Raw genomic sequence first — 15977 nt, 5'->3', positions numbered from 1 at the left:
TTCATTTTGTAACAAAAATGGAATTGGTGGAGTGTTATTATTTCTATAATTTATATATATATATATACTTTTCTCGTAGTCAAATCGCATCTACAGGGCATCTAATAAGAAAATGTACTTCAGTTTCTAGATCATCACAAAAGGGACAGTTTTTTGGTGTTGACATATTGTTTTATCTTTTATTTACCTTAAGGTCATTAACGCCTAGACGAAACTTCACCAGAACCACTCTAAATTTTGCTATTGTAATATATCGCAGGTATTTTTCTGGTTGTAATAAAGATTTGAATTTGCGGTATTCCTTAAAACGATCACTATTTTCCAACTTTCCGTTCCAGTCTTGTTTGTAACAATCGACCATTCTCTGTCTGAACAACTTTAAGAAATTTTTTTTCATCTCCCACCCCTCCATATATCCAGACTTCTGAAAATCCAAATGAATCTAAACACTGTTTAACCTGACATGCCCAGTTTTTAGATGGTCTTTCTTCGTTCATATTTCTTTCGTATGCTTGCTTTGGTAATCTAGTCGTTGTCATTTTTTTGTATTTTAAACCAGTATCTTACTGCACTCAAATAACTATCAATGTAAAGCGGATATCTGCCTGTCTCTCCATACACCATTGTGTTTGGTGTTTTTCCACTGACACCTAAGAAATGTTTACAAGCAAAAAGGTGTATGTTTTCTATAACTTTAACATGACTTAGACCCCACACTTCTGATGAATATAACAACATAGGCTTGACTTGTGCATCAATTTAAAGAAAATGAACATATCTATATTACCAAGACTATACATAGTTTTTATGATCTCCACCACTTTACCCTTCGCCCTGCTTGCAAACTCGGACAGTGATATATCTAATGATAATCTAGTTGACAAAGTAAAGCCTAAATATTTATAGCTGTTCACAATTTCAATGTCTTGCCCTTTATAGTACCATTTCTCATATTTACTCAGATGACCACCTTTTCTAAAAACTATAATTTTTGTTTTCTGTAAATTTACTGTCAGTCCAAGGGAGTCGGAAACTCGTTGCAAATTATTTATCTGATTCTAAGTCCGGAAGGAGTAGCAGAGATCAAAGCTATGTCATCGGCAAACAGCAGCAGAAAAATCTCCTGGCAAAAACTGGTATCCGTACTTCCCATTGTTTGTCACAAAATCAGCCGTACATCTGTTATCAGTAGTGAAAAAATCAAGGGAGACAACAAGCAACCTTGCTTCACCCCAGCTGGACAATCAAAAAAGTTTGATAACTCTGCACCACTCCGAACACATGGCTGTACGGAGATGTAGATTCCTTTCAACATTTTCAACATCTTAGTAGAAGTTTTGATTTTTTTTCTAACACACCCCATAACTTGTTACGATCAACTGAATCAAATGCCTTCTGGTAATCTATAAAAGCAACATATAATTTACCTTTGCGTTTACCATTCAAACAGTTATTTATCATTGACACTAAGGTATATATATATGGTCAATTGTGGAATACCCCTTTCGGAAACCCGCTTGCTCCTCACATATTTTGTATTCATCTTCAGCCCATCTATTCAAACGTTTATTCAAAATAAACGTGAACACTTTACTAATTATATTCAGTAACGAAATCCCCCTATAATTTCCAGGATTATTTAAATCTCATTTTTTGAACAATGGTATTATCACTGAATGCGTCCACTCTATAGGGAAGTAACAACTATCGCTAAATAATTTATTAAACAACTTTGTTAGGAATGGTTATATTTTAGTTTCTGCTGCTTTGAAGAAATCTGGAGGTATTTCGGCCAAACCAGACTTAAGCCCATGAATTGCGTACCTTACTTACTTCTGCCTCGGTAATATCTTCGCCTAACTCATGTATATAGACATCTTCTTCGACAAGCTGCTGTGATGTTTCTTGGTTATCTGAACTGGGTTCAACCTGTGGGCGTAACATCTGTTAAAAATGCTCTTTCCACGCATCGATTGAAATTGGAGGTAGGTGTTTTTCTTTCTTCTTGCATTGCGCACTATTGTCCAAAACCTGTTACTGTCGTTTTTACTGTTTGACAGGGAGTCGTGTGTATTTTGCCTGAATGCTTTCTTTTTTTTCCTCAACTTGTTTTGGTACAAAGCTCTTTTTCTTTGGAAGACTAATTTTCTTCTTTCGTATAGTTTCTCATTTCCAACTAGATCTGTACGAGAACATGTACTAAGTGCACGTTTAGCTTTACGTTTATAGCGCCTGCATTCCGCGTCATACCATCTGAGGGGTTTCCTGACACCCCTACCAATACACACAGTCTGACGCATGCAGTTATCACCTTTAGATATGAAGCACGTGAATTTTTCAAGGGCAGATTCTACGTCATGACTGACTTCCTCTGTTAATTTATCAAGTAAGACTTCTGTGTTTTCCAGAGTCATGAAGTCAACAAACAGAAGTGACTTACTAGGATCCCATCCTAATTTTTTAGAAAATATTTTCTTTTGTTCGCTTTCTTCTGAAGTTTGATTGATGCTTTTAATTTCTAATTGTATCGGCATATGATGTGACTCCACACGGTCCATAACTCTGCATGACTTTATATGATCAATGAAGTCGACAGAACATAGATAATAATCGCCGATGACACTATTCCCCCGATCAGAAAGAAAAGTAAACAAATCATCAGAAATAATTTCACTCAGACCATTTAAGGCGTTAAACTAAAGGCTGTACACATCTCTATAAGTATTTTACCAAAACCATTGATAACAGTGTCTTGTGACTTCCTTTCAAAAACGTCCCAGCATTCTCGGCTGAAGTTGTCCACCGTTTCTGTTTTAAGACTCCAGTCTCCAATTCGTGCATTCAGATCCCCCCCATCAATAACATATACATCATCTCCTTTTTCATACAATGAAATGATAAACTGTTCCAGCATTGTAATGCTGCATTCATAATCTTTATCATTATAGAACACACTGGTTACTCGGTGATTATACATACCAACAAACATAGCATCCTTCTCCGCACAAACTACAGCTTTAGTTACTCGAAGACAAATTATGTCATCAATGTTTGTGTCAATACACTTCACATAACCAACAAGCGATTTACGAATCAACATAACAGTGCCACCCGATAGTCTACCCATACGAGTAAATTTCACTGTAGGAGAATGAAGAACGGTGAACTCTTCGAAATAAATTTAAAAGTCGAATGATTTAAATGTGAATGTTTCAAATAAACAGCAAATATCAAATGACGTTACATAATCAACAAAATCTGGATCGTTTAATTTTCCACTGAGCGAGACCGTTTATGTTCCAACATCCAAAGGAAATAACGCCTGTCTTGTTTGTGTCGAATTGTGTTGTGTGTGTGTGTGTGTGTGAGAGAGAGAGAGAGAGAGAGAGAGAGAGAGAGAGAGAAATGGACCCACCTTACATGTAGATTGAAAGAAATGATTTCTCTGATTTTTTTTTCTGGTTGGTTTGTGAAAAACATATCACAATCAAAACGTGTATATATCAAAAACACGACACAACTTCATATGTATATATATATATATATATGTGTGTGTGTGTGTGTGTGTGTTATGTGTAGATCTCCAGGATGCTTTTGCGTGAATTAATGGTGCATTTTTTCAAATGGTTTATTTTCAGGTAAAGAAAGTACTTCTTGCGTTTTGGTATATTGAAATGATTTATTCTGGGTGGAATGGTGTGTGTGTGTGTGTGTGTTTGTTTTTGTTCTTGTTGTTTTTTTCATATTTGATGATATATTCAAATGATCTATTAATTTGAATTGCAGTTCTGGTTCTCACTATATATTGATTTATGTATGTCATCATGTGGTTTTTTTTCCACCTTTTTATGTTTCCTTTATCATGTGCCCTTTCTTATCCTATATATTATGTACTTATTTATGTTAAATGTATATGTGTACTCCAAACTGGAAATTAAAAAAAGTTAAATAAAAATGCTGCTGTCAGGCATCTGACTAGCAGATGTGGTGTAATGAATATGGATTTGCCCGAATGCACTAACGCCTCCTTAAGAAACTGAAACACATAAATGTTTGGAGACATGTATACATTGCCAAACACACATGTATGTGTTTGTGCACGAAAACTGGAGAGACAGAGAGAGACAGCGACAGAGACAGAGAGAGAGAGAGAGAGAGAGAGAGAGAGAGATGTAGTGCATAAACAGACAACCTCACTCAAACGTGTAAGACACGCACCCACACACACACACACACAAACATGCAACACAACACACCACACCACAATTAACCACTCTTGTACTGAAAGTAATCAACAAGCCGTACTACAATATCCAACCATTGGGATTAACTTTAATTCACCGTTTTTCTTCTCATCGATGTTAGCCTTTCAGAACAAGGCGCTCACCAATCACATGTACATAATGCAAGAAGTAACAAGATCAAACAAGAATTCAGTATAGTAATCAATAACAAAACAAAACAAAACCAAAACATAGTCATCAATAATATTCCCCAAAACTGAATGACGGAACAAAAACACAATGCAACGATGAATCATAAAACCATTAACAACGAATGAGTTCAAACTGAAATCACGATGAATTACAGAATGGTAACACCACAAGCGCATCATCATGAACAATAATAATACAGTGATCAGTAACTGATGTCAAACTGAATTCTTCACTTGTTCAGTTCAGCAGTAAGGCTGATATAGGTATATATATATATATATATCCAACAATGAAATTTCTCATCTGTTGTGTGTGTGTGTGTGTGTGTGTGTGTGTGTGTGTGTGTGTGTGTGTATGTATGTGTATATGTATATATATATATATATATATATATATATATATATATATATATACTGTCATGAAGCTGAAGACCAAAGACCATCTGTATACAAGGTGATACCATTTTCAAAACATATTTCCAGACAATGCTCAACATAACAAAAAAATAAATTGATAAAAAAAAAAAAAAATTAAAAAAAAAACTACTTGAGAAGTTGACAAGTTGTGTTTCAAATCCATTATTGGAAATATACACATATGTAGATAGGCATCAGTGCACACGCACACACACACACACACACACACACACACACACGCACGCACGCACACACACACACACACAAAGGTACGAGCTGCATTTGCAGAAAGTTTGGTGCACTTTAGGTTCTTTTTTGAAATTTTGATTCATTTGTAATAAAATTCTTGGTCAAAATCTATACTCATCCTCTCTCTGTCTCTCTCTTTTTCAGACACACACACACACACAAATACACACATACACAGAGGCGCACTCACATATATGGGTTCACATGCATCCGTTATTTACATACCCTTCCTTGCCTAATCCAAAGCCCTATTTGTATGTCCAACAATAGGATAAAATAAAACATATATATATATATATATATATATGATTTTTTTTTTTAAGTGTGGGGGTGGGGGTGTGTAAAATTGAAGACAACGTAAATTAAAGACAACTGCTACCGTTACAACAACAACTACTACTACTATCACTACTATCACTGCCACTACATGCATACACACAGACATGCTCACACATACATCACCACACACCTTTGTGCACACATTGCATGCACACATGAAGCAATATACACATCAAAGAACTGCGGGGGGGAAAAAAACAGCAAAAAAAAAACAAAAAAAAGAAGTGAAAATATACAACAGAAAATGATGAAATTCATAAAATAAAAAAAAAAAAAACATCAAACAGAAACCACTGGGACCAGCATGCAGAGAAGGGATTCACAGACAAAAACAGAATGAGCAACAATATTTAGCAGGTATATATATATATATATATCATATAATAATGCTGTATAGTATTTTTAACCCTGAAATCAAACATTTCATTTTCTTAGTTTTAACCCCTCGACTGCTGAGCACATGCTGTCAAGCGGTCAAAGTGGCATGAATCTGAAGCAGTCAATATATATATATATATATATATATATATATATACTATGTGTGTGTATATATATATATATGTTTTTTTCCCCCTCCATATTATACAGTGGTGTGATTTATTTCGCCAGATATACAATTGTTCAGTCCTCAGAAAAAGGCGTCCAATTAGAAGAACAGTGACTAACACCCTGACCTGAGAACTTAACCCCATCTCTTTGAAGCAAAAGCCCGTAAGTCACGGGCATGTTCCTCAGCAGTAGACAAGGGGTTAATTATTTTTCAATGTGTCTTTTTTTTTTTTTTTTTTTTTTTTTTTTTTCAAAGGCCTTAAAAATTCACCTGACAAAAATGCATATAACTATATTATTATCATTGGTCATACATAGAATATAATTACAAGTAAACATCAAAATATAATCCCTGATCCTGTCTACCTGAATGATGAATATATAACGATAATAATAATAATAATAATAATAGATTTTGAAACAAGTGCCCAGACAATAAAAAAAAAAAAAATCTTTGCAGCTTTACAGGGAATAATATTCATGAAGCTATTTATAGACTGATGTTAACGGGGTTTTTTTTAATTCCATCTTATGATAGTTCTTCATCTATAGTCTGATCATTTTAAACTGAATCAAAATAAATTAGAACATTCTTTGTTTTCAGGTATATACTTTCTTCATTATCACAAAATACATTGAACAGACCCACTTGAGAGAGAAAGAGAGAGAGAGAGAGAGAGAGAGAGACAGAGAGAGAGAGGACAGAGCAAGAGACAGAGAGAGAGAGAGAGGGAGGGGGGAGAGAGAGAGAGACTGTGAATCGTTTATCCATCAAGCTATGGCCCCTCATGAAGGAGTATTTGTGAATGTACCAGCTATATTATTACAGCCACTGCTTAATTAAGTACCCATGGTCACTTCAAACAAATCTGAAGTTTGAATCATGCCGTTAAGTACAGTACACCATCTTTAATCAAATCTAAATGCTGACAGGTTCAAAACACTGATCACTATCACTAATCAGTTCAACATCAACGAACTTAATTTTTACAGGCACATGAATGTCAGTAACACTTTGACGGAATAAAGTTTTTTGTCTTACATCGCTCAGAGCTGGACAACGCAAAAACCAACAGCAATTCCTCTTCCTTGGATTCCTCACATTATGGACAAAATGAGAACTCCCTGTTGTCTTCTTCTTCTTCTTCTTCTGCGTTCGTGGGCTGCAACTCCCACGTTCACTCGCATGCACACAAGTGGGCCTTTACGTGTATGACCGTTTTTACCCCGCCATATCGGCAGCCATACTCCGCTTTCGGGGGTGTGCATGCTGGGAATGTTCTTGTTTCCATAACCCACCGAACGCTGACATGGATTACAGGATCTTTAACGTGCGTATTTGATCTTCTGTTTGCATATACACACGAAGGGGGTTCAGGCACTAGCAGGTCTGCACATATGTTGACCTGGGAGATCGTAAAAATCTCCACCCTTTACCCACCAGGCGCCGTCACCGTGATTCGAACCCGGGACCCTCAGATTGAAAGTCCAACGCTTTAACCACTCGGCTATTGCACCCGTCAAATTCTGTTGTCAAATTCTCTGTATCTGTAAAAATATACAGTCAGATCAGACACACCCAATCGAAATCCAGTTGTTATATAATATTTCAAGCATGTATCCACAGTAGACAAAAGATAAGGTTTTACTTCACTAGTGAGTCAAAAAGTTTTGTATATAATTATGTTAAATCTATCACTACAGGTAGAGAGAGAGAGAGAGAGAGCGAGAATGAGAGAGAGAGGGAGAGGAAGGGAGGGAGAGAGAGGGGGAGGGAGGAAGCAAGAGGGAGAGGGGGAAGAGGGAGGAGGAGGAAACAACAGGAGTGAGAAGACAGAGAGGTGAAAAGAGATGCATCTGAATTCATAAACAGATACATGAATCAGCCTTTGGGACAACGGAAAAAAAAAAGAAAAAAAAAAAGAAAAGAAGAAGAAGAAGAAGAAGAAAAAAAAAAAGACTGACCAGCTTCAATGAAGGTATTTTCAAAGAGTCTGACCAGTTTCAAGAAAGAAAGTTTTGAAAGAACTGGGGGTTTAAAGGGAAAACGATCACTAGAAAGAAGGAGAAGAAAGAGAAACATACACAGAGATAAGTTTCCAGTAGACACATAAATGAGCCTTTGGGTAATGGCAAAAATGATGACTAACCAGTTACAATAAAGAAAGATTAATATATATATATATATATATATATATATATATATATATATATTTTTAAATATAAATTTATTTATTTATTTATTCTTTTATTTATTTATTTATTTTTTTTTAAAGATTTACATATACATTTTATTCTCCACCAGAAATTAATTTTAACAAACTATTAACACTGACTACCCATGTTCAAAAGTCGTGCATGCATGCAGTGGTAATATCATCACCCATGGAAGACATGCAGCACTGTTTCAAACTGCTCTGCTATGTACGGCTGAAGACCACTTCCATGCCGACAGCCAGCCTGTGTCTCAAGCAAGCAAAATATTGTTGAACCATTTGTTGGGACGTAGAGGGTAATCAATATATTGTTCTATGAGTGGGTGAGACAGGCACACACACAGACAGAGCGAGCGAGCGACACACAGAGAGACAGAGCATGCAAGAAAGGGGGGAAGGGGGGGGGGGGGGGGGGGGGGGAGAGAGAGAGAGAAGAGACAGAGAGGGAGACAGAGACAGAAACACATACAGGCAGAGACAGAAAAGATTTTTAAAGTCTTGAATAGAGTAAAATGCTTGTGAAAAAAAAAGAAAAAAAAAAAAGAAAACAATAGAAAAAGAGGAAACAGATAGCTGAGTTGTCATTTACACTTATTGTTTTATGACAATTTAACGGAAAAGTAAGGAAAAGAAAAAAAAACCCACCCCAAAAATCATTATTTTCTGTGTACGGGTTGTAAAAAAACCCCCCCAAAAACAACAAAAAAACCCATAATAATTTGGAAAATCAGGAACATAACATACACACATATACCCAAGCTCCCTGTGGTTTAAATTCTGGTAAAGTACTTAACTCACCGAACCCTTATGCCTAAGCACTTCTTGGGGCGCTAAAATTTGTTTCATTAAAAAAAACAACAAACAATTCCACATTCCAACATAAGGATGAACCCACAAGCAAAGGGAGCAAACTTCTACAGTATTCTCGACTGTGTCCACCACATGTGTCAGTTTGGATGAAATGGAAAAAAAAAAACTGGATGATTTCAGTTACATTCTGTGATTTCTTGGCATGAATATGGCAGGGGATCTTTCCAAGGCTGACAACTCCAAAGGGCTGATTGATGCCTTTGTACAAGTGAAGAAATGTGGGGCTTTTTTTTTTTTTTTTTCACATAAATGTGTGTATAGAGGTAGCATCACCTACACATCCCACACATTTCTTCAGCACAAGGAACATATCTGACAGCCAACCATACAACAAGATTCAGTTTAACCCCTTCACTGCTAATCCTAGGTGAAAATAAGGTCACTGCATGTAGCAAGAGTTTCAAATGGAAGTTACCCACTTTCCGTGTACTGTTCTATAAAGTCCTATTTCAACATGATTCTGCAGGTCAAAGGTAATGCTATCCTGAGATGAAGAGGCCCAAGCAAAGAGTGATGACGGACTCCCTGACCTGTAAGCTGTGTCAGTGAAACGACAGACCTTCAGTGACAAGCGTACTCCTTGGCAGCAGTCGAGGGGTGAAAGTGGTGTGATGGACCAGTAAACAGGCTGCCATGCCCAACTGTACCTTGACAAGCCCTCGAGGGTCCCAGGTTCGATTCATGCAAAATCCGGGACTTAAAGTTTCCACTCCACCTTCTGCTAAACTGTAAAGGGTTTGTATGGGTGGGGGGAGAGGGGATGTGGGGGGCTGCAGGGGGGGGGGGGGGGGGGGGGGGCTGGTCTGTTGGAGGATACGATAAACCAAGGTCATGGGTGCAGCAGCCTTGCACTGATTGGGCACATGAAAAGAATCCGTGGCAACGAGAGGACAAAGGTTGTTTCATAATATTCTAGTAACTGGTAAAAATTCTGTTGAAAAATCTTCTTTCACAGGAAAACACAAAAGCATTCACACGCAGACTGAAAAAGCAAAAAAAAAAAGAAAAAAAAAGACACAATTAAAAAAAAAGAAAGAAAAAAGAGTGCTAGTGTGCTGTGGTGAGACGCTTTCCGCTGAAGAAAGCAGCCCAAAAATTTCAGAGAAAACAAATTGTAGTAAAGTGAACCATAGTTTGTATATACATCACCCCAATCACAAACACTGCCAATTCACAAAAAGCCTGTACATGTACCAATCACTTAAGAAAATGGCCCAATCCTCCATATGGAACTGAACAGTTCCAGTCTATAGTCACAGAGATTTGGAACTATGAGACAAAACACACACAAAAACAAAAAAAAAACCACAAATGGAAAAAAACTTTTTAATTCATGCTACTTGTAGCTCAGTAAACTGCTGATCGAGGCTCCACAACACAGGCTTAGATCGTGTTAGGAAATATACAATTCAGGATGTACAAAAATACAATCGCTCAAGTTTAACAACAATGCAGTTTCAGGCATAAAAAGGTTCATGTGACCATGATGTTTATTTACACACACACACACACACACACACACACACAGATACTTCATCAGCCATCTGAATTTTTTATCAATTGAAAGACTTTTCATGGGCAGCAATTTATTGGTTCTTCATATACAGTTTGGTGATAGAAATTGTAGCATCTGGTATCTTCATATGGTTTTAAAAAAATCTTTCATTTATACATACAGAATTACACTCTCTCTCTCTCTCTCTTTCTCTCTCTTGCCAGGGTTCATTCGGAAGTGAACAATTTAACTTCTACAGGAATTTGATCTTGGATAGCGGTAATCAACTTAAACAGGTAACAAGAAGATTATGAAGGCTAGGACATCAGAAACAGCAGTTCAGCAATCATCACAGATACAGAACTCGTGATGCTAATGATTTACTCTGTCCCTTATGCAAAGTGTTAAAGAAAAATGAAATGTATTTTGTTCTTTATGGTCCAGCTTTTAAAAATATTTCAGAGAAGTTCATTTGACCAAAATATAAGTTATAACAGACAAACTTTACTAAATCTTCAAACTTACTACGTCATCAATGCAGAAGAATGTACTCTGTATATGATTATTCTTGACCTGCTGTTGATATATATATATACATATATGTATATATGATGCTTATTTACACACACACACAATTCCCATCCATCAGATTTGTGTTTAAAATGACTCTCTGATGCATGTGGTCAAGTGCACACACACACACACACACACACACAATTTAATCTAAAATTATTTTTGTAGAGTTTCCAAGAATACTTCCATATAATAAAAGCATTCTCAGATTCAATGCAGGACTCCCCAAACCCCTCTTCCCCCCTTAGAATGCCAGAAAAAGAGAGAGAGAGAGAGAGAAAAAAAAACCCACAAGAAAAAAAAAAAACCTGCCAGGACTTCACCTCCCTTCAGACAGCCAGTACTCTCTCCTGGAACACCAGATGGACCTTACCACCTGGACAGATGTCCAGTCAGGACTCGTCCCCTTGATCATTGAAACCTTCACCGAACCTTCCCCTTCTTCTTCTTCTGCGTTCGTGGGCTGCAACTCCCACGTTCACTCGTATGTACACGAGTGGGCTTTTACGTGTATGACCGTTTTTACCCCGCCATGTATGCAGCCATACTCCGCTTTCGGGGGTGTGCATGCTGGGTATTTACTTGTTTCCATAACCCACCGGACGCTGACATGGATTACAGGATCTTTAACGTGCGTATTTGATCTTTTGCTTGCGTGTACACACGAAGGGGGTTCAGGCACTAGCAGGTCTGCACACATGTTGACCTGGGAGAACTGAAAAATCTCCACCCTTTACCCACCAGGCGCCGTCACCGAGATTCAAACCCGGGACCCTCAGATTGACAGTCCAACGCTTTAACCATTCAGCTATTGCGCCCGTCCTTCACCGAACCAACACCCACGCCTTGAACAACTTGATCTGAAGGACATCAGCCCAACAGGTCATCAAGCTCCACTCTTACTGTCTTTCTGATTCACCTTCAACCTGCATGGACGAATTACATTCTTTATCGCAAGATCTTGATTTAGCTAAGCTGTTTACTACTTATTCATTCATTCATTATATATATATCATCTATTTAATTATTTATCTATTAATCATCTATTCTATATGTAGATTTCTTTCATTTGTTATTGCTTAGCTGATAACAATTCACTGCACTGAGGCTGTATCAAAGCTGAAAATACATAAATAAAAAATTCAGCATTGAATTCCAAATCATATTCAAACAAGACACACAACAGACGTTGCAAAAGTTAATTTACCAGGGCATGAAAAATACGAGGTTCTGCATCATGTATTCTGTTTCCTCGGCTTCTTCCTGAACTCTGTGAATAGAGTCATTGGGGTGCCACATAGAACTGTTCACCAGATTCCTCCCTGTCTGTCGTTTGTGTGTCAAAGCCGGAGTCTCTGCCAATGGTTTTCCCCTCATTTCCTGGAACTCTCTTCCTCTCTACTCGTCTCCCTCTCTCTCTCTCCAGATCCCTGGATGATTATTTCAGCACTAATGACTAAATGTGTTTCTTAAACATCTGCTGGCTGTGGCTGTGTGTGTGTGTGTGTGTGTTTGGACATGTACAATGCTTGTTTCTTTGTGGTATGTCATACTTGAATGTTGTACCCCTGTATGTATAACTTTCATTGTGAATGCCACAAACTCCCTGTCTAGGAAGTGTGAGCATCAGTCAATTATTATCATTATTGTTATCATCATTGTTACTGATATTTGTCATTAACCATCTTTTTTTATCATTTATTTATTATCATCATTTATTATGAATACCATAATCATCCTAATCATCATCATCATTATTAACATTAGTAGTAGTAGTGTTAGTATTATTTTCACAATCGTTGTTGTTGTTGTCGTCATCATTATTGATTATTGTTGTTGTTATCATCATTATAGTTAGCATAATCATTACTTCATTATCATTATCATACTTACTGTTACTATGGTGACTGACAATTTATACCAGCACCAAAATACAATCCCTCACTCACAAAAGACCAGCTGATGAATGAACACTCAGCCATAAATGATTTCAACTTCATGGGTCACCTCCAGATTGGGGGGTGGGGGGTGGGGGGTGGGGGGGAAATTAAATCATTTGTCAGCAGTGTGTAGAATCCTGGCAACCTAACACTGATGTTGTCCTTGTGTGTGTGTGTGTGTGTGTGTGTGTGTGTGTGTATGATAGTCAGTCGTGTCTGACTATGACCATCAGAACAGCAGAGGAGGCAACTGCTGTTCCGACTAATTGGGCTAGAATTTGTTTATAGTGGAGAGTGTCTTGCCCAACTCTCTCGGCCAAGAAAGTTTTAGGACAGTCGGCGTTGGGATGGTTCCCAAAGGCCAACTAGCCCACAAGGCTGCAGCACTAAGAGCCAGTGCAATTTTTGCCTCCTAGTTTGAGAGTCATAGTCCTTCACAAAAAGACCAAGCTGTAAATGGTTTCCCATTGACTGGAGAAACCATTGATAATACAGCTCTCACTTTGCTGTTGGCCCAAATGTAAACTTATGTCAATCTGTGATATAAGCCGTGTTGTTGTCCTTGTAGAATGCCACCAAGGCAGAGATGAACCAGGATGAGTGTGGTTGTGCAGTATGAGGGACTTGGGGGATAAGTGGCGTGGAGAATACAAACCAGTATCTGGGTTTGTTCCAACCGTACCTGTCATTTACCTGCGTGCTAGATGAATCAGTAGTAGCACGAGCAGCAGCATTGACTTGGAAGTCTTGTGTGCCTTGTGTATGGAGAGAGCTACCACTCTCTACTGTTTTGTTAATCATTAACTCCCCTGGCCTCATTGTTATGGGAATAATAGTGGAGCGATGGCCTGGAGGTAACGCGTCCGCCTAGGAAGCGACAAAAAATCTGAGCGCGCTGGTTCCGGAATCACGGCTCAGCCGCCGATATTTTCTCCCTCTCCACTAGACTTTGAGTGGTGGTCTGGACACTTAGTCATTCGGATGAGACGATAAACCGAGGTCCCGTGTGCTAGCATGCACTAAGCGCACGTATAAGAACCCACGGCATCAAAAGGGTTGTTTCTGGCAAAATTCTGAAGAAAAATCCACTTCGATAGGAAAAAAACCCAAACAAAACTGCACGCAGGAAAAAATACAAAAAAATGGGTGGCGCTGTAGTATAGCGACGCGCTCTCCCTGGGGAGAGCAGCCCGAATTTCACACAGAGAAATCTGTTGTGATAAAAAAACAATACAAATACAAAGTACAAAAACAAATAATAAAAACGACCAAAACGACCAGTGAACAATTATTATGGGGTTAGCAGATAAATAAATAAATAATAAATAAATGTCCATTAAAAGGCCATACTCATAAATAGTACCGCAGAGGGGGGTAGAGAGAAGAGGTAGGAGAGAGAGAGAGAGCGGCAGGCAGGCAGACAGAGCAGGAACAGCAAAATGGCGCAAAGTGTGTCCGAGACTCCACAAGCCAGGGGAAGTAACCCAGTGCTCTCGGTTTAACACTTGCTTGTCTTTGCATCCCTGTAATTAACCATTTTCTTCTGTCGTTTGTTGAAAGCATGAGATATGTACTATTGTCTTGTTTTTTCTTATGGTTGATATAAATAAATAATTTACGTTCAATTCACGCACCCTCACTGGAGACAAATCATGAAAACAAATTAAGAAAAAAATGGGTTCCGGTGGCGAAGAATATCACACAGATCGTGTTCATACCAGAAAAGTCCAATGTAAATCTTTTCCTTCATCAGCAAGACTGAAAATCAATCAATGAAAGCAATTCTGAGAGTACCTGCTCTCCCTTTCCGGGAAAAAAAAAAATCCTTGTCACTGCAGACAAATATTTTGATTTGTGTTGCATTCTATTTCTCCCACCTGCCCCCAGCCCCCCTCTCTCTCTCACACACACACACTGTTTGTGCACCCTTCTTGCATAACAGTATAACAACCTGGAAATGTATGAGACAAGACTATCAATAGGTATGTGCAGCAGTATTCAGGGGGGGGGAAACATAAATAACTTATTTTTCTTTTTTTTTTATAAATCTTTAAATTCATTATCATCTTATTTATAAAAACAACAACAATAATAATAATTATTATTATTAGCATCATCATTATAATTATCATTATAACAGTAATACTAACAGTAGTAGTAGTAATAGTAGTAGTAGAAATAGCAGTAGTGGTAGTAGCAACTTTGATACAATATTATTTTAGAAATATTCAAGGCTGTGGAAGAGAAGTCACGTGTTCATTTTTTTTTTTTTATTAAAAAAAAAATATTAAAAAACACACACACAAGAAAACAAACAACTGTACGGTTAATGAGTTTGCCAGAAATTCAGAGAACTAAGTGGTTTAAAGAATATCAAAACTGCACAAGTTTATCAGTATCGATATTTAAACACAGTCTTTGTAATTATATGACACACATTCATGTGTCATCATTTAATGTATCTATCCACATGTGCAACATTTACTGTAATACACATTTTTTAAATCCATTTCTCTTACAGTGATTGTAACCTGACAATGCATGTAAACACAGTTGGTTGTTTTTTTGTTGTTGTTTTTTTTTTTTTTGGGGGGGGGGGGGTTCATTTTTCTCTGCTTGTTCTTGTATAATGTATGAACTTACATGAAATTTCAAAAAGTAAGCAGCAAAAAAAAATTGAAACAAAACAAAACATGAAAATGCTAATGTCATGATGAAGGCCAATGGGAAGATAATTAGCAACATGATGTACATCCTGCACACTGGACCATATATTCCACATAACACATCTCTCTTACATCTCCAAGACACTCCAGGTATATCTCCACATTCCCCTCATGCCGTGTCATACTCAAACAATTACATTTACACACCCTAAAATGGAAAAAAAACAA

Source organism: Babylonia areolata, chromosome 3, assembly GCF_041734735.1.
Source record: "Babylonia areolata isolate BAREFJ2019XMU chromosome 3, ASM4173473v1, whole genome shotgun sequence".
Lineage (NCBI taxonomy): Eukaryota > Metazoa > Mollusca > Gastropoda > Neogastropoda > Buccinidae > Babylonia > Babylonia areolata.
This window is presented reverse-complemented; position numbering follows the sequence as displayed.